At 39.6% G+C, this 20,271-nt stretch overlaps 1 protein-coding gene across 1 annotated transcript in view; it reads right to left on the bottom strand.

Moving 5' to 3' along the window:
- The window catches only part of ENOX2 (ecto-NOX disulfide-thiol exchanger 2), a 256,343-nt gene extending 236,711 nt beyond the window's left edge, over positions 1 to 19,632 (bottom strand). Inside the window, exons 1-2 of the mRNA XM_087813666.1 lie at positions 19,573 to 19,632; positions 18,347 to 18,406 (exon numbers count right to left, since the gene is read on the bottom strand). The gene's annotated coding sequence lies outside the window, so the exon portion shown is untranslated. The remainder of the gene's footprint in view (positions 1 to 18,346; positions 18,407 to 19,572) is intronic.
- Positions 19,633 to 20,271: the final 639 nt, after the last annotated feature.

The raw sequence follows: 20,271 nt of genomic DNA, 5'->3' as shown, positions 1-20,271 counted from the left end.
TCTGGTTCTGCTACTTAGTAATTATGTACGCAAGTTACTTAAACTCTGTGTCTCAGTTTTTCTACTCTTCAAATGGAAATAATACTTCCTATCTCAAAGGGTGCTGTTAAAGTTGATGAGTTCATGCAGATAAGGTATTTATAATATGGCCTGGCACATATTAAGCACTCAATAAATGTTAGCTATTATTATCATATATGTATGTATGTATGGGTGGGGGACACACACTTAATCGTGCTATGTTCAATAACCCTTGGAGGCACTGGTGCTATATCTAAGGGATGGTGGTTAGTACAGTGTAGCACCTTATGGGCATCTGCAGTACCTTGTCCTGGGCAGACAGCATACCTTAACTATTACTCATACTGAGTATCTTAAGCCCTTTTAGGAAACAAACCAGATTGAGTAAAATTTTAAATTTGTAAATATTCTTAGTGATCCCCTTCAGTAAGCTAGATTAAGCCGATTCCAGTACCCCCCCATCTGTAAGACCTGACTTTTACTCTCCTAAAACACACTCAGATGTGTACTGAAGGAAAAAAATCATCAGAAAACCAACTTCAGCTCTCCTGAACAACCAGAACCTAGAACTCTACTCCCTCTAATTTATCTTGACCTCAAACAACACAGGGGAAAAATGATTTTGCCAATGAAAGACTTTTTCTTTCACCAATCAGAAACTGTCGATTTCTTTAAAAGCCCCAATAAACTCTTTTTTCATTTTAGAGTGTTTGTTCCCAGAAAGAGGAATAGAATGTTGACGGAAGGAGACTTGACCTGGGTGAAGACACAATACATTGTATATATGATGTGTTGTGGAATTGTGCACCTGAAACCTATATAATTTTATTAACCAGTGTCACCCCAATAAATTCAATAAAAAGAAAAAAAAAGAATGAAGTGGGTTAGCCAGAGCTTCCAACTGCACAGGAAATTTGCCATCTGAAGCCAAATTTAATATGGAACTTCTAAAAACATGCCTAATTCTCCCAGTTGTCCTCCCTCTATCCCTGACCCATTCCCCAAAGTTCCCTCCTGTATTTTTTTGTGTCAATTTCTTTTTGGCTAGAAGGGATTAATATAAGAACAGCTTTACTTTAAGATATGTTAAGTATAAAGATATCATCTTTGATAAGGATAAATTCTAATTACATGGTATCTGAGACAATATACCCATTACCAGCTTTCTAAAAGTCTCATAAACGGGTCATAACAATACTTGCCCCATCTCTGGCTCATTTGCTTGACAATGTTCTCAAATATTCACTGTCAAATGCTGAAGAGTTGTCTATGGTGTGAGCATCCAGTCATTTCCCCAGTACATGAGGACAGTCTCTAAGAATTGTTGCTTTAAGAATGTTACCTGAAGAGGTTTTAAAAGACATTTTACCAGAGAACTAGTATGAGCTACACAATTTTCTGGGTTCATCTGCTGAAGTGATAATGCAGTTTTAAACAGTATTCCCTTCTTCAGTGGTACAGAAAATGTTTATTTTTCCCTTTAACCTAATGAGAAACCATTATAATTGAGAAACCATTTGGGAATTTACAAAGATGGGAAAGCTGGTATACAAAGAAGGGAAGGAAGGAAGGAAGGAAGGAAGGAAGGAAGGAAGGAAGGAAGGAAGGAAGGAAGGAAGGAAGGAAGGAAGGAGGGAGGGAGGGAGGGAGGGAGGGAGGGAGGGAGGGAGGGAGGGAGGGAGGGAGGGAGGGAGGGGGGAGGGAGGGGGGAGGGAGGGGGGAGGGAGGGAGGGGGGGAGGGGGGGAGGGAGGGAGGGAGATGTGAAACTGAGTTAGCTGTATATTTTTCCTGTTGATCTGGATAAAAAACTCAAATTTTAAAACATATAGCACTTCACATTTACAGCCAGTATATTTTAAAATACACATACGTTTATGAACCAATCATATACTTTTTGCACAGAATATTAAAAACAAACTAGCTTGTTTTAGAAGGAAAATATTCCAATTAACCTTTTTGACTGGACATTTTACTTCCCAGTAATTTCACAAGGCTCTCCCTTCATTCATATTGAATTATAAATTAATCAAAATACTAATGTTTCTTTATATATCTGTAAAATTAATCTGGAAGGCACTTGCATATTAAAATAAATATTGGCTTAAAAACAGCTTGAAAAAAACTCTAGACTTCTATAAATAACATATTTCTTAGTAAATGACTGAATTTAGTCTTCTTGACTAGTAGCTTAAGTCAATTTACCCTGGATCCATCAAGCAAGAGTCTGGTGTAAGGGGGAGAAAAAGCTCAGATTTTTGAATCAGATCATCTAACTTATGAGTTCAGCCTCTTCCACTTGTTAGATGCGAGACCTCAGGCTAGTTAGTTATCCTCTGAGTCTCAATTTTCTTACTATGAAATGTATATCATATTGGCATTCACCTTACACAGGGTTGTTTTGAGGGTGAACTGATTACGTATATGTTAAATCACCATGTAAATGTTTTATAGCACATCCCCTATGAGTCGATAACCAACAATTATACTGCAATTGTTATTTTTAATAGAGTAAAACCATGAATACATTAAATATGTATTCATAGTTAGCATATAAATAAAAATTAGTCATAAAAGCCACCTAGTTGGATTTGACATTATTCATTAAGTCACCCTGGAACTGAGACATGGCAAGGAGAAAATGTCACTATTTTTAAAACATAAACACTTATTAACATAGAGAAGTTCTTCCCAGTAGCATAATAAAGTCTAACATTTTTCACTGCCAGAAATTTAAACTAGTAACATAGGTCCATGAGAAACCTCTATTTATTGAATAAAGCAATATTTTCCATGAAAATATATCTGTTTACTTTTATAGTGGAGAAAAAGAGTCATTCTCTGGTTTTAATCCAAAGACAAAGACTGCAACAACTTCTCACATTAAAAATGTACACAGACAGCTCTTCTAGAGCCAGGCATGCATTGGAGTATGGAGAAAACATCCACCAAGCACAACTCTTCAACACTTAGTGAAACAAACCATCCGCGACTCAAAGAAGAAACTGAAGCTATAAATTCAAATAAATGGGCTGCAGGGAGACTACACAAACCTGCTGTTGCTTTAATTGCAGACAATTCAATTCAGCAGCTGTTGGTCCAGGCACTAAGGTTCACTGTATGCTCTTCAGCGTAACCTTGAAATATTGTCACTCACTCCCTTCTCCACATCATCTGCATGCTGTCCAATTAATGAGGAGCGAAATCAACTGTCAAACCACGCATCAAAACAGAACATGATCTTTTAGCTCTTAGCAAGAATGGAAGTGAAAGTCCTTGACAATAAATAATACTCAAACTTATTAAAACATGTGGTTGTGGGAACTAAGCTTCTGTTCTGTTCAGCAAGAAAGTGAAACTTTCTCAAGGTTTTTTTTTTCATTTGGAAGGATCCTTTCTGTCTAACTGCTGTATGTATAAGAAGCCTTTTAAACATTTACCAAAACCTGACCAGTCTCCAATTTCTTCATTATTATGGACCAATATATTTCTGAAAGCTTAAGGAAAGACTGGAACACTTCTGGTCCAATGATATTTTACAACACAAATGGTTTTGAGCTGGCATATTACCCTTGCTGCTTAAACACTTTTTTTTTCTACCAGGAGAAAAAACAAATAAAAATAATAAAATGTTCATCAACCTGAGTTAAAATAATGAAATAAAAATAAATTTACCAAACAAATGTGTTCTGGAATGCTTCTTATTTGAGGTTTCCTTACTCTTAACAAATCTAGACAACCAATTAAGAAATATAGGAGTTAATAAACTCAAGAGAAACACAACATATTAAGTGTTTAAAAATTGCTTTTTTTGCTTCCAAAGCACTGTGTCTTCTGTGCAAACACTCTAGGCTCTATCACATACTACCAGTTGCAGACATAAGACTTGAGAAATTCAATACAAGAATACAGCAGAGAAGCGTGCACAATTAAGGGATCGGGACTACCAATTTAACAGAAAACCCAGATTTTACATAGCAATCTGCTACAAACATTATAGCTAGAAGATATGTTTTATGCAGATATTTTGTTTAGCTCATTAGAACCTTATCTGTCCTTCAGTACAGTTGAACTGGAGGCAAAATCAGAGAGGAATGCACTTTTAAACAAAAGGCACATTTCAGATTAAATAAAACATACTATACCTGTATATTGTACCAGGAACATCGTGATACTCTTCAGGGAACTGTTTCACGTTGTATCCTACCTTGAGTTTTTCTTTCCTTACCCTCTTCTCTCGACAAAAAGAAAAGCCAGAGCTCCCCAAACCCTCACTACACACTACCCCTAACCCCCCCCCCCGCAATTGAGGGGGAAAAATAGCTACAATTCAGCTCAGATCCGATGCTTCTGTTTAGCTCAGCTCCAGCCGAGCAACTGAGCTCTAGCAACGGAGCATAGGGAGGTGGATTCTGATGCCAGTAGCACTTCCATCCACTTCACTTACACAAAAGCAGGCAGTGGAAAATCCAGGAGCCTTGAAGACAAGGGCTGGAACCGGCTTTTATGAATTGCTATTACTGCATGTGTCACCATCCATCTCCAATGACGGACACTTATAGGCTGAATTGGGAGTGGAGGGGGTGGGGTGTAAGGGGTTGGAGAGCAGGTGGAGAAGCAATTAGCAGTATGTTCATCGGAGAATTTGTTCAGGATTTCATACATCAGCGCCTAAAGAAACAGCATGCAGTTGACAAATCAGAACTTTACGATTTGCATGCCTTAGAAGAAATCCTAGCTTGCAGCACCAAACAAAATCATGCTTGCCCATTCTTATAGGGCATGGAAAGCCATCCCTCTGCTTTCTCTTTCCTCCAGCTACCCTAGTTCCTGAGAAATCAACATTCAAAATGAATATTTGCTAATTTTCCCTAAAGAATTGCATTTAAAAGGCTGGAAGCAAAGGAAGTATAAAGAAATTAAATTCTATTGAACATGACAACTCTTAACAAAAAGGCAAGAAGCTAATTATTTTAAGTCAACTTTTCATCTCTAGTCCAATTCCCCAGGTGCAGCTTTCACACCTATAATCAGTGGATCACAGAACTTTTGTGCATGTATTTAGCACTTAAAAGCAATCTATGTATACCTAAAAATAGTTCAATTAAAGTCAAGGTGAAAAGCTAAGAGCTATGTACAGGACTCTCCATAGGTGACCTTAAGAAGACACTTTACCTATAAGTGCTTCAGTTTTATTCATCTGCTAAACTGAAGCATATTTTTCTAAACCAATATCAAAATTAATCATGAGTATGAACAAAAAGGAGATAGAAAGCAAACATTACACAATGAAGAAGTACTTGGGCTGAGTATCAGGAAAGCTGGGCTCAGGTTCCAGTTCTATAACTTTCTAGCTGTGTTACCCTGGATAAGTCACTTAACTTTTCTGAGCATAAGTTTCTTATTTATAAATTGGATATAATAGTACCTACCCCTACTGCTTCACAGGATTGCTACAAAGAACTAATGAGATCATAGAAATGAAACCCCTTTTGTAAACTGTAAAGAGCTATAAAATTATATGGGATTATTAACATTATATCCTGAAACAAATCTTGCCCAAATGACTAAATTGAGCCACCTCTATCACATAAGGAAAATAAAAAGGACCAATATAATTTCATAAAAGTCTCCAATTTTTTCAGTTTTAAAATTAGAAGGAAACACTGTTTACTCTTAAAATTCCACAGAGGAGAAATTTTTTGAAAAGAAAAAAATTTAAATCTGATATATAATACATCAGAAGTTTATTAAAGAGGCTGAAGTCCTTTGATTCCTTCTTTCCTTTCTGAAAAGTTGGTCCATTTTTCTTTATATGGTTGAGTATTATGTCCCATCTAAAATGCAAGTTACTGGACAATGTGCACCTACTTTTGTTAAATCTTTCTATTAACCTGGTACGTCCCTCATTGCCCAGTATGAGGGGAAGAATTCAGGTTGATTAGCTAAATCTAAACACACAAGGTAAAAATCCAAAGTCATGCTTTATGAGTCTTTAAGCTGCCTTGATACTATATATACAGCGACCAGCTGGCTTAAGCTGGGACACAATTTTAGCACATGAAGTCCTGGGGTGGCCACACCTGGGACACTAAATGATCCAGGCAATGTTTGGGGACCTTTGGTTCAGCCAAATCCCACATGTCCTGATTTCCATCTGTATGGCAGTTACCCAAGTGTGTGTCTGTCCACATGGGTCAAATCTAAAGCAGCCAAAAGAAAGGTGGGAGCTAGAGCAGAAATATCAGATATCACTCCCCTTGGCCCCTCCAATGCCATCTGTGTCTTCAAACAAATGCCCAGCCCACTTCCTGAGAGAAGAAAGAAAACTTTTTCTAATGGCCCCTTTGAATGTCACTGCCAATACTAAAAATGCCAGCAAAATCTATATCTAAAATCTATGTTAAATCAATGGGGAAAATGGGTATTATAAGCGACAAAGAGTTAGGTGACTGGTAGCTAAGAGCAAGTTAGCCATTAAAAGAGGGAAAGAAAGGAGAAGATGGTGAGGAGAGAAGAGAAATGGGGAGGAAAGAAAAGAAATGAAGTGAGGAGAGGGGAAGGGAGGAGAAAACAATGAAGCTAAAGTGAGAACTTTTATTTCTAAACAGAAACAAACACACTTGATGGAATCATTTGCAAACTCATCTCTTATAAAGTGCTTGTGTTTTGAGTTACTAAGAATGGCCCCTTTACCATCAAGCTGTAATTCTACCTTTCCAAATGCTTAGGTAAACAGTCAAGAGCTTGAAAAATCACTGACAGCTCTTGCACCAGAACTTACTTTCCTTTGACATGTGAGAAATCCAGGCAGGTGGGATACAGTTCTCCAGGGGCCTTATCACTCCAACCTGCCACCACAGCCTTACCTGTGGTCTGGCTGACCACAAATAAAGATGTCAGCCCAATTTCAGATTCAGCAAAGGAGGCTTGCCTAACTTTTAAAACTACATTGGAAAGAAAGAAACAAAGGCTGTATTTCAGAACCAGGCCGTTCTGCCTTTTGGCATTGCACCCAAAATCCTTCACACATTTAAGCTTGAAATTCATATCCCCCAAGTTCCTCAGAAGGGGGCCATTCAAAGTACAGGGGAAAAGACAGGGAAGGCAATTTAAGATGAAAATCATATCAATAATATGATTGACAGCATGTTACAAAACGCAATGAGGTGGGAGGCAGCAGTTTCAATCCAGATTAGCAAGAACAGAAATGAAAGCATCAGAGAATCCCAAAAAAAACAAACACACAAACATATACACCAAAAACCATTACAGTGTTTCCATTATCCTGATTTCAAACTCCAGACTGTAAGCACTAATGGTTCCCTAATCACCTGAGCTCCTTTTCAGTAGCCATCACCAAGCCTGACTGATCTTTTCAAATGAATTCCTGCTGTTAACCACCTTGGATTCTGAGTAATTTTGTCAAGAACAAAAATCACAGTGGAAGATTTCAAAGAACCAAAAACTTGAACCAAACTGTGAATCTAACCAGGGAGAAACAAAACTAATTTGCTACACCCCTAAAAGAAATGTTAAGTTTGAAAGCAACAACTAGTGAATCAATTTGAACCAGAACAAAACTTTGTATCTGAACCAATCAAACTTGTACCAAACTCTGCAAGTCCAATCAGTTCAAACTCCTGAGAAGAGCACACACCAAGACTTGGTTTCACCAGTCTTAGAGCTCACAAAGGAATCACATAATGAACACTGGACAAGGAATTGGAGGAACTGGATTCTCCTGATTTTCTCACTGTTTGACCTTAAACAAGTAACTTCCTCTTTTAGCCTCATTTTGCTTGTCTTGAAATGTCTGGAATTACCAATACCCCAGCTCTAATAGCCTATGCCAATAATAAAACATAGTCTAGTGACAAAATAGACGATGTCACAATTTGGCCCTAATCTCCAGGGGGCAGAGAGATGGACCACCCCAACTCTCCTAAGGGTTCATGTTTCTAGTTTATTTTGAAACACAGTTCACATAAGAATTAGGCAACTGTACTATTCATCCTTGGGAGTAGTCAGCCTAATACTATTTTTCAGAATAATTCTCTTCAAAAAAATGTTTCAGGAACAGTTTGCTTTCCTCAAATGAAAGCTACAGGTGAGTGGTCTGGTCCCAAAAAGGAAGAAGAAAAAGAAAGGGATCTAGAATATGCTGAGCACCTATTGTTTGCCAGACATGGCATGATACTTTACATTTTTTTAATTAGTCCTCACAACACAGCTATATGGTAGGTATTATTATCCTCATTTCGTAGTTGAAGAAACTGAGACTTACTTATGTTAAGTGACTTTCTTACAATCACTCAACTGGTAAGTGATGAAACTGGGACTTGAACTCAAGCAATCTGAATTCATTACTATACCAACATTCTAATGATTAAAATCTCAATGATTAAATTTCTTCTTAACTCAGTGATTCAATTGGAATAAATAGTGAATAAATCAGTGAAAGTTAACTTTCTTGAATTTATACTTGGTTGACAATTTTTTAAAAAATTTCTTCTGACAATGTGGTTAAGACCACTAGGCTCGAGTCAGACAAACTGGAGTTTCTCAAATGCTGGCTTATGGACAAGGTACTTAACCATGCTGTCTCAATTTTTCTTATCTGGCAAATGGGGAAAGAAGTAGTACCTACCTCACTGAGTTATTGGAAAGCATTAATGATGTGATAGCAGCTAGCACAGTGCTTGGCACAAAATAATTATTCAATCAATGCATATCTGAGCTATCCTTGTATTCATAAACAACACAGAAAGAAATAAAATGCTATAAAGAAAAAGAAAAATAGGATTAATTGAACTCAAGTGCTCTTTTGTCTAAAGCACAGATTTAGTTTGAAAGAAGTTTCAGTAGCCCACCTATAACCTCTAAAACTAAGCCCCACCTTTCAGTAGATTAGCATATTCATGGAACAACATGAATATAGTAATTGGTGGTACCTAAGTAGTAGCAAGAATACTTGTAATGCCTGGCCAGCATGGCTCAGTGGTTGAGTATCGACCCATGAACCAGGAGGTCATGGTTCAACTCCCAGGCATGTGGGCTTGGTCCCCAGTGGGAGGCGTGCAGGAGGCAGACGATCAATGACTGACTCATTGATGTTTTTATCTTTCTCTCCCTCTCCCTTCCTCTCTCTGAAATCAATAAAAACATATTTTTTAAAAAAAGAATACTTGTCATGAGCTCTGCTGAGCAGCAATTGTTCCTAGTTTCCTGGAACCTATCCTTCTAAAGAGAGGGCTGGAAAGTAGCAGATAGAAGTACCGCTAGAAGTACTAGGTGGGCTAAGTAAAGCTCCCTTTCCCCCCAATTCTTCAAGCCCTAGCTTTTCTTTCTGCCATTCACTTGTGGCCCTCTTCTCATATACTCCCCACCTCCTTCAATTTAATCTAGTTTTATTGTGATTCTTCCCCTGGCTCTAGTTCTGTTTCCACTCATCAGCATCAAGTGGTATTTCTGTAATGTGTGCCTGGCACTGCACTAGGTGAAGTGGAAGGGCATCCAAAAGTTAATCAAGGGACATGTGTTCTATGGCCAAACAGATCTAAGATGCACAGGTAGACCGGAGTTTTGGCAAGACAGTAAATGCAGGTATAACTGGATGATTTGGTTGATTTCAGAGCACAAAATAATTTGTTCATCTAGTTAATGATATGCATACTAAAGAACTGAGAAGAAATATATAGTTGTCTGCAACTTAATTTGAAATGCATAAAAAGATGGATGGATAAGCAATAAAGCAAATAAAAAACTGGTAATTACAGCATCTAAATAGTAGGTATATGGGTGTTGACTGTACAATTCTTTCAACTTTTCTGTATATTTAAAATTTGTCATCATAAGAGGTTGAAGAAGAAATGAGAGGGGTAAGGGGTACAGCTTTTTCAACCTCAAATGTTTGAGAACAAAATAATCATATTTCTGTAGAGTATAATAAGTCTTTTAGGGATAAATGTTAAAAATTGGTAATTCCAAGTGAATGGCATATGAGAGTCCTTATATGATTCTTGTAATTTTTCTATTTTTAAAATTATTTCAAAATCAAAAGTTAAAAGATAGTTTGTTGAACACTGACTCCTTTCACCTAGTGTTGCCATTTTCAGTAGAGAGGGTATTAGGTCAAATAGTAACAGAAAAGTTGGAAAGAATTGGGAGAACAGTAATCAACCCAGAGGTATATCTTAGGTACCTACTATATGCAAGATACTGTGCTAGGCATTGTGGGGGATTCAAAGAGGTAAACAAAACATAGCCCCTGCCTCAAGAGGGCTTACAAAGTAGGTGAGGAAATGCCAGAGCAGTGTCTGAAAGAATGACTGGCTAGAGCAGAGACATTAAGAGAGAACTATGAAAACTGGAAAGGTAGGTCGAAGCCAGACTGCAGAAAGTACTCAATGCCAGGCTAAAGAGTTTGGACGTCATCCTATGGATAATGGGAAGCCATTTACAGTATGAGTTAGAGAAAGAACATGCTCTAACACTGGCTAGATAGTGCAATTTGGTCGGGCACAGGGACCTTCAATATGCATTTGTTTTATACTCATATAGTTCTGCCTCTTATACCTATTTCCCATATCTAGATATGGCCTTTAGGGATTTCCAACATTCTGGATGCTGAGCATTTTGTTTTAAACAGCCACTTCTTGCCATCTTTTCAGCCTCTGTTTTTTCCTCCCCCAGCCCCCAAGGGGAGCTGACTCAGTAAGCAATAAGTAAGCCTCATAGGGGTGGGGTTTTTTGTTAAATATATCTTTATTGATTTCAGAGAGAGGAAGGGAGAGGGAGAGGGAGAGGGAGAAACATCAATGATGAGAGAGTCACTGATCGGCTGCCTCCTGCACACCCCCTACTCGGGGGTCAAGCCCACAATCCAGGCATGTGCCCTGACGGGGAATCGAACCGCGATCTCCTGGATCCTAGGTCAAAGCTCAACCCCTAAGCCACACTGGCCGGGCGCCTCATAGAGTTTTTTAAATCAACCTGCTATGCTTTGAAAGTCTGATTTTCTTCATGATAATCAAGCCCCAAATTCTACTGGGATCACTGATTTGAGCTGGAAAGAATGAATATTCAGCAAAGCAACATGAGAAGGAGTACAGGAAGGTATGTCCCCTGTGTAGAAGGAAGCAACTGTTCAAAGTGATCTTTGTATGCTGAAAGAAAACCAAGCAGAGGTGGCACTGCTGAATAGCGTAAGAACTCTCAAAGACTGCCAAATAGGTGGACTTTTCTGTCTCCAGTTTTCTCCCCGTAAAGCCCATCCTCCAATCCAATCCTGTTACTCACCCATTTAAACCCTGGGCTGGCTCACCTCTGCCTATAGGATTAAGGCCAAGCTCCTTAAAAAGCAGACTTCTTTCACCAACTGACCACAGGATACCTTTCCAGATTCTTATTCTCTCCCTTCTCCCACATTCCCAGTAGTTCACATGCAGTATTTTGCTTTTTCTGAACTACCCATTTTTACACGTGACTGCCTCTCATGTGCTGGTGGTCCCTCCGCCTGGAATCCTTGCCCACCAGTTCTTTATCCACCTAGATTCTAGGAAATGCTCACTCGCCCTTTGTGATTGAGCACAGACTCCTGTCTGTAAATTGCCCATCCTGAGCAGTAATTCTCTCCATCATGATCCCAGGGCACCTTATACACACCTCTTTCTCTAAGCACATTCCTCACTGCATATAATTATTGCTTTGGGTGTCTATCTCCCACACTTGACTGTAAGCTACATAAGGGCAGCCAGGGACTTCTACTTCACCACTGTATTCCCAGCGCTTAGCATAGGGTCTGGTGCTGTATATGTGCTCAAACGACTATTGAATAAATGAGCTTGAATATCAAGTGCTCCTTGAATTCAAATTCAGCATCTCTTAAAGGTGAAAATTACACTATGTGGCCAAAGTAATCCTAGTGAAGTGTGTTTGAGGACCTGACTGAAGAAGGAATGGTGGGAGGGCATATTATGGGGCCTTACTGAGGGATAGTATGGATCCCAGAAGCTTACTGACAGTTGTTGCTGGCTTAAAAGAAGAGCAGCTGGAGCGTATGAGAAGGGCCCTTACTAGGGATTTCCTCATCATTACCTCTCACAGTTTACCACTGAGGCGATGTTGTTTACATAACATTCTCCACACAGTGGTTCAACTATTCTGAATTACAGCCAAACTTTCATTTGTGCTCCACCTACAGATAGACACATTTGGACCAGCCTTGTTAATTGGTAGTCACTGAAAGTTCCCCAGTTCTTATTCTCACTTATCCTTATTATGCCAAGGAGCAGCATTTTGTGGGTAAGGGGCCACTGAAAAACTGAGAGCCAAGAAGGGGGACAGGGTGGAGCTAATTAAAACAATCTTTTTTTCTTCCCCCCCCCCCTTACTAGATTGCCGATATATTTCACCACATCTCCCATCCTACATTGTTTTAAACTATGTGTCAGTAAAGGCAAAAAAGGAAAATGAAGACTTTAGCAAAACTTTACACTTTGTAGGCAAGAAAAAGAGGAAGCACCCCTGAAGCCTGGAATATAAATCTTTAGACATGATCAGTCACCACTTCTGGAAAGTAAACATTTTGGCTGTTTTAAACAAATAGCAAAAGCAATTAGCTTTATCTGTAGACTTAACTGAGGTGTATTCTGAATTTTTATACAACGGAGTCTGTTTTGATCTTCAGAATGTCAAACTGGCAAACATTTCACTTTTTTGTACATATAAATCTAAGAGCCAAGCCTAGCTTGAGGAAGATTTAAGAGACATAAAATTTGTCTGAGGTGTCTGCCAAGTCTCTGTAGCAGAGACAGAAACCCTGGAAAAGCTGACATAGCCGTAACTCTCACATCACCAGCAGGCTTGTGCAGGGCTGGACACACCAAAAGTCACTGTTCCATCTCTCAAACTGTTTGTAAACAGAGAAGTAGATCATTTGCTTATCAACTATCTGGTTGTTCATTTTCTCCTATATATCCCACAGATAAAAGAGACAGGAAAAGAAGAATAAATTCCTACTGGCATATATCCCAATTTTCACCTGGGTAAATTTTCATTTATAGAATGGGCCTGGTTGTTAAATGTCTTCTCTCTCTTTTATTCATTTCTTTCTCTTGCACACTCATTCTTGTATGTATGCTAGATTCATATTCTCTCACTGTCATTAAAGGGAGTGTTTATAAGTATCTAGTACAGTGTCTAACAGCGTGCTTTGCACATGGTAAGCCCACAATAATTCATCAAATGAATTAAAACTCTATCTTTCATTTCTATGTGCAATTTATTCGATGATAGAGTAGGAGAAATACAAATTATTTTTTTCTGGAGTATTTAAAAGTGACCATTCCTTACAAGATAATATCATTACAAGATAATATCATTTTATACAGATGATTCATGCTTAGGACTTCTGTCCTTTAAAGAGCATCCTTTTTTTTTTTTTTTGCACAATGGGTATTGTATTTATAAGGAAAATGTAGGAAAGACCACACTGCAGAATCCTGAATGACACTATGAAAACCAATACATTTTTGTAGAGAAAATCAGATATCCCATATTCACCTGATTTATGTCATTACAGTAATCCACTACATATGTCTAAGATCACTTAACAATGCAAGAATATAGTGCACGCATGGGCTGCATTCTGTAAATAGGATTAACAGTTGAATTCAACCTAGGCCTTCCCTGGGGACAGATTGCTAGAAAATACATCTACATGACATTTAAAAAAATAAATTAACCAATGACATTGGCTCCCATGAGGCACATTGTTTCTTGTACATTCAATTCTATCATAGATTTCTGTAGCTCTCTGCTGACATCCCCATCCCAAAAGACAGAATTTCAAAACAGAAGAAAAACATAGCAGTTGGAGCTATTCCTTCTCTCCTGCATGAAGTGTTATGTACAGGAAGGAAATATCTCTGTACATTAGCACAATATGAACAGTGACATGATGAGATCATGTCAGTCTGAACTGTGCTTGTGACACAGTGGTCACATATAAGTTGCCCAAGGGAAAGAACAAACTCTCTTTTCCTGCACACTGACTGACAAAGACTGGCAAGGGCTGCAGGAAAATAAGAAGAGCTGTGTTGTGGCAGACAGTGTATATTTCTTCTCTAAAAAGTATTCTTCATTATTATTTTTTTCTTCTTCCCACTTTTATTTAATTTTCCTCATCCGTAAAATAAAAATAACTTTTATGTATTTAACACTTTTACTCTGAGGATGAAATGAAGTACTAGTGGGTTGCCTGGCACATAATAGTTGACCTATACAAGCCACATTGGCATTTGGCTAGCATTAGCTAAACACCTATTATGTGGCAGGCAGTGGCCTAAGACCCTAAGAAAAAGTAAATTGTAGGAGGAAGAAGTGATATTGGAGAGAAAAGCAGAGAGCTGATTTTCAAGGGTTTTATAAGCCAGTCTAAGAAGTTTGGATTTTATCTTGAGGACAATGGGCAGGCTTTGAACTACTTTATATAAAGCCAGATAGCTTCAGATTTGCAACTTAGAGAAATCATTCTGTCAGCCTTGGTGGAGAATGGATTGCAAGGGAGGCAGGCTAGAGGCAGTAGTAATCCAGACTATAAGTCATGTGTGTGTGTGGGGGGGGGGGGGGCAGTGTGCCCCAAACTATGGCAATGATGATAAGGGTAGACACCGGGAAAATATTTTTAAATAACTGTTAAAAATCAACCAATGTATAATTATAGATTAGAAAATAAAAATATGCAAAAGGTTAAAAATACAACTCATATGTAATCTTAAGTTTTATAGCAGACTTCTATTAATTTTTTTTGTTTCACATTACAGAATTTATCCTATTTATGCACACACAGATGTATGTGTGATATGAGTGCATTTAAACTAGGATCTGACAACTTTATAAGCTGAATTTTCTCTTAATATATCATAAACAACATTCTACATCACTAAATATTTTTTGGTAACATCCACTTACATGAGTAATTAGTAATTCATTGTATAGATGTACTGTAATTGATTTAATTCAAACCTCTGGTATTGGATATTTAAAATGTTTTTTTTTTTCTGTTATGTTTTTGTCATTATAAACATTTTTTTGTTTGTTTTTGCTATTTAAAAAAAATATACCGAGAGCTAAGTTTTTGGAAAATCACATCTATTTCCTCAAGACAGAACCCTGGAAGTTGAATTGGTAGGTTGAGAGCTATGTTAAATTTTAATTTTTTGACACATATTGACAAATTGCTCTCCAGAAGGGCTGTGTCAAATTACAGTTCCACTAGCAGTGTCACAGGAGTGGGGAACCTTTTTTCTGCCAAGGGCCACTTGGATATTTATAACATCATTCGTGGGCCATACAAAATTATCAACTTAAAAATTAGCTATGAAAAAAGCTCCTAGATTTATTGAATTTTGAGTCCCGCCTGCTGTTGCCTTGGCAGGGCCAGACCAGATGATTTCAAGGGCCGTATACAGCCTGCAGGCTGGACGTTCCCCACCCTTGGTCTACAACTAGGAGGAGACCCGTTTGAAAATGACTTCCTGGATGGAGTCAATTGGACTTGGTGGGTGTAAAGCAGGGATGGATCCTTGACAGAGTATCGGGGCAGGAGCAATGTGAACTCTGTCAAGAGCAGCAGAGCAATGGGCAGGCCTAAGGAACAGGTGGCTGGGTGGATAAATGATGAGAAAAAAAGGTAAGGTAACTACAGGAGAGTGGGTCAAAAATGAAGAAAAATAAAAGAAACCTCTAGTGGAGTTGTGCACTCAGTTCATTTTAATTTACTGCTTTATTCAGTGAAAGCAGCAAATGTAGCTAATTATTTTGTAGCACTTGGCACTACAAGGTCCAGAGTTATATTCATGTAAATATGTTGATCCATTGTTTTCATCCAATAATCACTTATTAGGTGTCTACCACGTGCCAAGTGCTGTTCTGCATGCTATGGGTATGGAGATGAATGAGAGCTAGTCCCTGCTCTCAAGGAGCTCACAGTCTAGGGGGGACACAGACATTCACAGACTGACACACTAGAGTGTGGTACAGAGGTAAGTGCATGGTCCTATTGAAGCCAGAAGCCTAGCACTGCTTCATGTATGCATGCATGTGTGTGCGTGTGTGTGGGGGGGGATTGCAAGGAAGGCTTAATAGAGGTATTGATATTTGAGCTGAGTCTTGGAGGACAAGAAATTCCTCAGATAGCTAAGGGTCACAGATCATACTCATATTCCTTACCAGCACCTCAAATTTTTGTGCTACTGCTCTCAAGGACACTCGGTAAGGCAGTGAAGATGCTTGTGTGCAATCCAAACCCATTTATGACAGCAGTCTCCACTGTTACCTTAATGAATATATGTACCCAGTCTGGGCAATAATATGCTCATCTTAGAATATGAAGGATAACGAACAAATGGCATACAGACTTTTAAAATCATTTTGATGACATTGATAGAATAATATTTATATCTACCAAGTCCTACTAATTCTACCTCCTAAATGTCTCTAAAATCTATTCCCTCATCTATGTTGCTCCCTCAGCTCGTCATCTCTCTGTAGAACAGAGCACCGGTCTCCTAACTGGTCATGTCCCCCTCCAGTGTATCCTAAAGTGAAAAGCTGATCATGGTGTTCTTCTTCTGAAACATTTTAATGTTTTTTTTTTTTTTTTTCCTAGAGTAGCATTTCCTAAATTCCCATCATTTGAGTATTACTTGGTGATTTTCCAAATTCATATACCACATGTACTTATATTTGTCTTTAAATCAACTTAAAACTGGTTCACTTTTTTTTTTTACTAAGCCGTGTGCTAAGTAGCCTTATATTTGATGATGCAATTCAGTTTCACCTTTTATAAGACACATTAGAATATGTAATTAGTAATATTTAAAATATTTGTGGGAGTACAACATAACCACCGATGGCAGATGCCCTACATTTTGAGAAACACTGGCCTGTGGGAGCACATCCCAACTTCTTAGCTTCAACCTATCTTTCCAGACTTTTCTGCCATTATACCTTCCCTTTGCCAAACAATCTGCACCCCTACCATGCTAAACTTCTCAGTATTGAATGGCTATGCATTGCTCTTATATAACCACATGTCTCTCACAGGCTGCTCCTCTGTCTGAAACACCTCCCCTCCACTCTTCTCTACCTGGCAAAGTCATTATCCTTCAAGACCAGCCATGTCACCTCCTCACAGAAGCCTTTTGCCTGACTCTCCCTTATAGTCAGTCACTCCTTCCTTTATCCTTCCATAGCACTTTGTGCCTGTCTCCGCTATACTACAAACTACATTATCTCAGAATTATGGGCCTCTATCTCCCCAGCTAGAACCAGGGAGAACTCACACCATTACTTCATATGGGCAAAGGTAATGGAGGAGACCTAGTGACCCAGGTCACTTAAAATAAAAGCTAAAATAAAATAAAAACCAAAATCTGTCCAGGTCCAAAGAACTTAGAGGCATGACGTTTTACAAAGAGAATCATCTAATTCAGAAGTAGCCATACTGACTATAGTTTTGGCAGACACAATTAGCTACAGCTGCAATAGCAGTTAAGCTAATTTGGTTTTGGCAGCTACTTTACAGCAGACACATACTGACATAGAAAATAAGAGTGAATCATTTGGGTTTCTGCCAAGATGATCGACTATACCTCACAAAAATTTCTCCTTACCGCAAACAGAAAGTCAAGAACAAAAGTGAACAGCAGGACCAGGAAACCATGGTAGGCAGAGCCTGGGCTCTACAGTCAGAAATCAGCACACCCAAACCCCAACTCAACTCATTAAAATCTACATGACTTTAGGTAGGTTGCTTAAGTTTTCATTTTAGTTTCCTCTTCTAGAAAAATGGGAATAGTACCTATTTCATAAGACTGTTAAGATAATGCAACAAAATGCTTATGATAGTGTGTGGAACATTATATGGGCTCAATAAATAATAGTCATTATTGTCACCCATTGAAATGCCTACAATTCAGATAATGTAATGCACAGAAGAGGAAATGCATTTCTTAAGAAAATAAATTTGTGCCCTGGCCAGTATAGCTCAGTTGGTTAAAGTGTCATCTCGTGCACCAAAAGGTGGCCAGTTTGATACCTGGTCAGGGCACAGACCCAGGATGCGGGTTCAATGCCCAGTTGGGGCATGCTGGGGAGGCAGCAGATTAATGTTTGACACAGGTTTTTTTCTCTCTATCTGAAATCAATTTAAAAAAAAGAAATCTGTCACCAAGCTTTAAAACTGACAACTATAGAGTGCAGCTAGCCACAAACAAAACAGTGTATATGATAAAGTTATTCTGGGGTTTAAACTCACACCTGGAACACACCACCACACTTCTTTGTGTTCTCCAAGAATTGATCTCAAATCAGGTTCCCCTAGGATGAAAAAACAAAAATCACCCAATCTTAATTTTTTGTCTTTAATTTTATTTGATACAGAATAATATCCAAATCATGTGGATGCTTCAAAGTGTCCTATTATGACCCCAAAACTTTTAACACTATTTCTTTCCCAATCTATCCTTGCTGACATCTTTTTAAAAAAACTGAATTTATTGGGGTGACATTGGTTCACAAAACCATCAGAAAGAGACTCCTTTGGGCGATGGGCGCACAATGCAGGGCGCAGATGAGGTTTTGTTGAGTTGTACGGTTTAAACCTGCTGACACCTTTTATTCCATTCAGGCAAGCCCACTTGTCACACAAGTGCTCCCTCTTCTATCTACCCTTCTGAAATTCCAATCCTAGTATGATCAGGAAGCATTTTCTCCCTCCTCTTTGCCCATTTCAAATTTCCTCTGGAGGCCAAGTTAAAATTCACCCTCTTCACAAAGCCTACCAGGATTGATCTGAAGACAGCTGAGGGTTTCAAGCCTTCAGCACTTCCAGGGTTTGGATTGGCACTCCATAGGTAAGGCCCCCCACCCCACTCTATAAGTATACCCTTCCACTAATGCCTCAAAACTTTTTTCACGCATTTGTAATACTAAAATCATTGATGGAGTCTGTTTCCCACAGCCTACTTTATTTTGTAGTTGGTGTGCCACAGAAAAAATTGTCCACATTAATGCTAAAAGTACTTGCTGGAAACCCCTAAGGCGCTGTTTTAAAAATATGTCTAACTTGCCCTTTACTCTCATCAGAACACTGCACTGAATCTTAAACACATATCTCAAAAGTGCGATTCCTTCCCTCCTCGGTTCCCTATCCCTTCTGAAAATGGAAAGGAAACCTTTTCCACTCCAAAGACCTCGTTAGGGAAGGGGCGGGTGGTTGGAGGGGCCAAAAAATAGAAATAAAAAAATGCCGACTATCTTTATCTCACCATCCGTGAGACAGACAGTGAAAAATTTGCCAAAAGTAATACCCTGGGCGTGGCAAGGAATTCCCCCGCCTCCAGAGAAAATGGGAGGCGTGTGCGCCCAAACCTGAAACCTAAATTGAGGGACTAGAGGAAAGAGATCACCCAACTCCTCCAAGCGGTAAGGAGAGTCCAGAGGCCACCCACGGAAGACTCTGGTCGAGAACCCTAACTTCATACCTCCGGGGGGAGGCACGAGGCGGGAGTGGGGATCCGTGGAAGAAAAGCACCGAGGGCGAGCTGGAGAAGAAAGGAAGAGCGCCCTCAAGGGAACTGGCGCGAGAGCTCAGGGGCCCACCCCCGCCTCACAGGCCCTACGCCCCCTCCCTGGCAGAGGCGGAGCTGGGCGGAGTTGCGCGCGAGGGCACCGGCCCGGAAGCACCCTCCTCCCTAGGCTCCCTGTCCCACGGTCCCCAGCCACAGCCACTCAGTCTTTCTGCCTTTCTGACCTCCAGCTCCCCGGCTACCGGAGCGCTATTCCTTATACAGCCGCAGAAAATGGAGCCGGCGCGGCAGCTTCTGGGCGGGAAGTGTCCTCGCCGCGCCCCACGAGCCACGGAACTGTCTTCCGTCCTCGCCGCCTGGCGCCAGCCGGCTTAGGCTCGGCGCTCGGGCCGGAGGCGGGACTCTCACCTACTGCGGCACGTCCTATTGGTTACTGGTCACCGGGGAAGCCGGAGCTCCCCAGTCCTTGTCCTCATGGGAAATGTAGTTTGAGGTAGCTTGATCCAATATTGACTTCGGTGGAGGACTTCGGTGAAGACAGAGGATTGTGGGAGATGGAGTTGAGACACTAGTTTGTACACATACCCACAATTCCCACCACCACCACCCCGTTTTTGTGATTGTGCCCACGATTCAGACAGAAAAGAGCATCCT

Source organism: Miniopterus natalensis, chromosome X (genome assembly GCF_054644295.1).
Source record: "Miniopterus natalensis isolate mMinNat1 chromosome X, mMinNat1.hap1, whole genome shotgun sequence".
In the NCBI taxonomy this organism is placed as follows: domain Eukaryota; kingdom Metazoa; phylum Chordata; class Mammalia; order Chiroptera; family Miniopteridae; genus Miniopterus; species Miniopterus natalensis.
The sequence above is the reverse complement of the archived record's forward strand: the minus strand, read 5'-3'. Positions and strand labels throughout refer to the sequence as shown.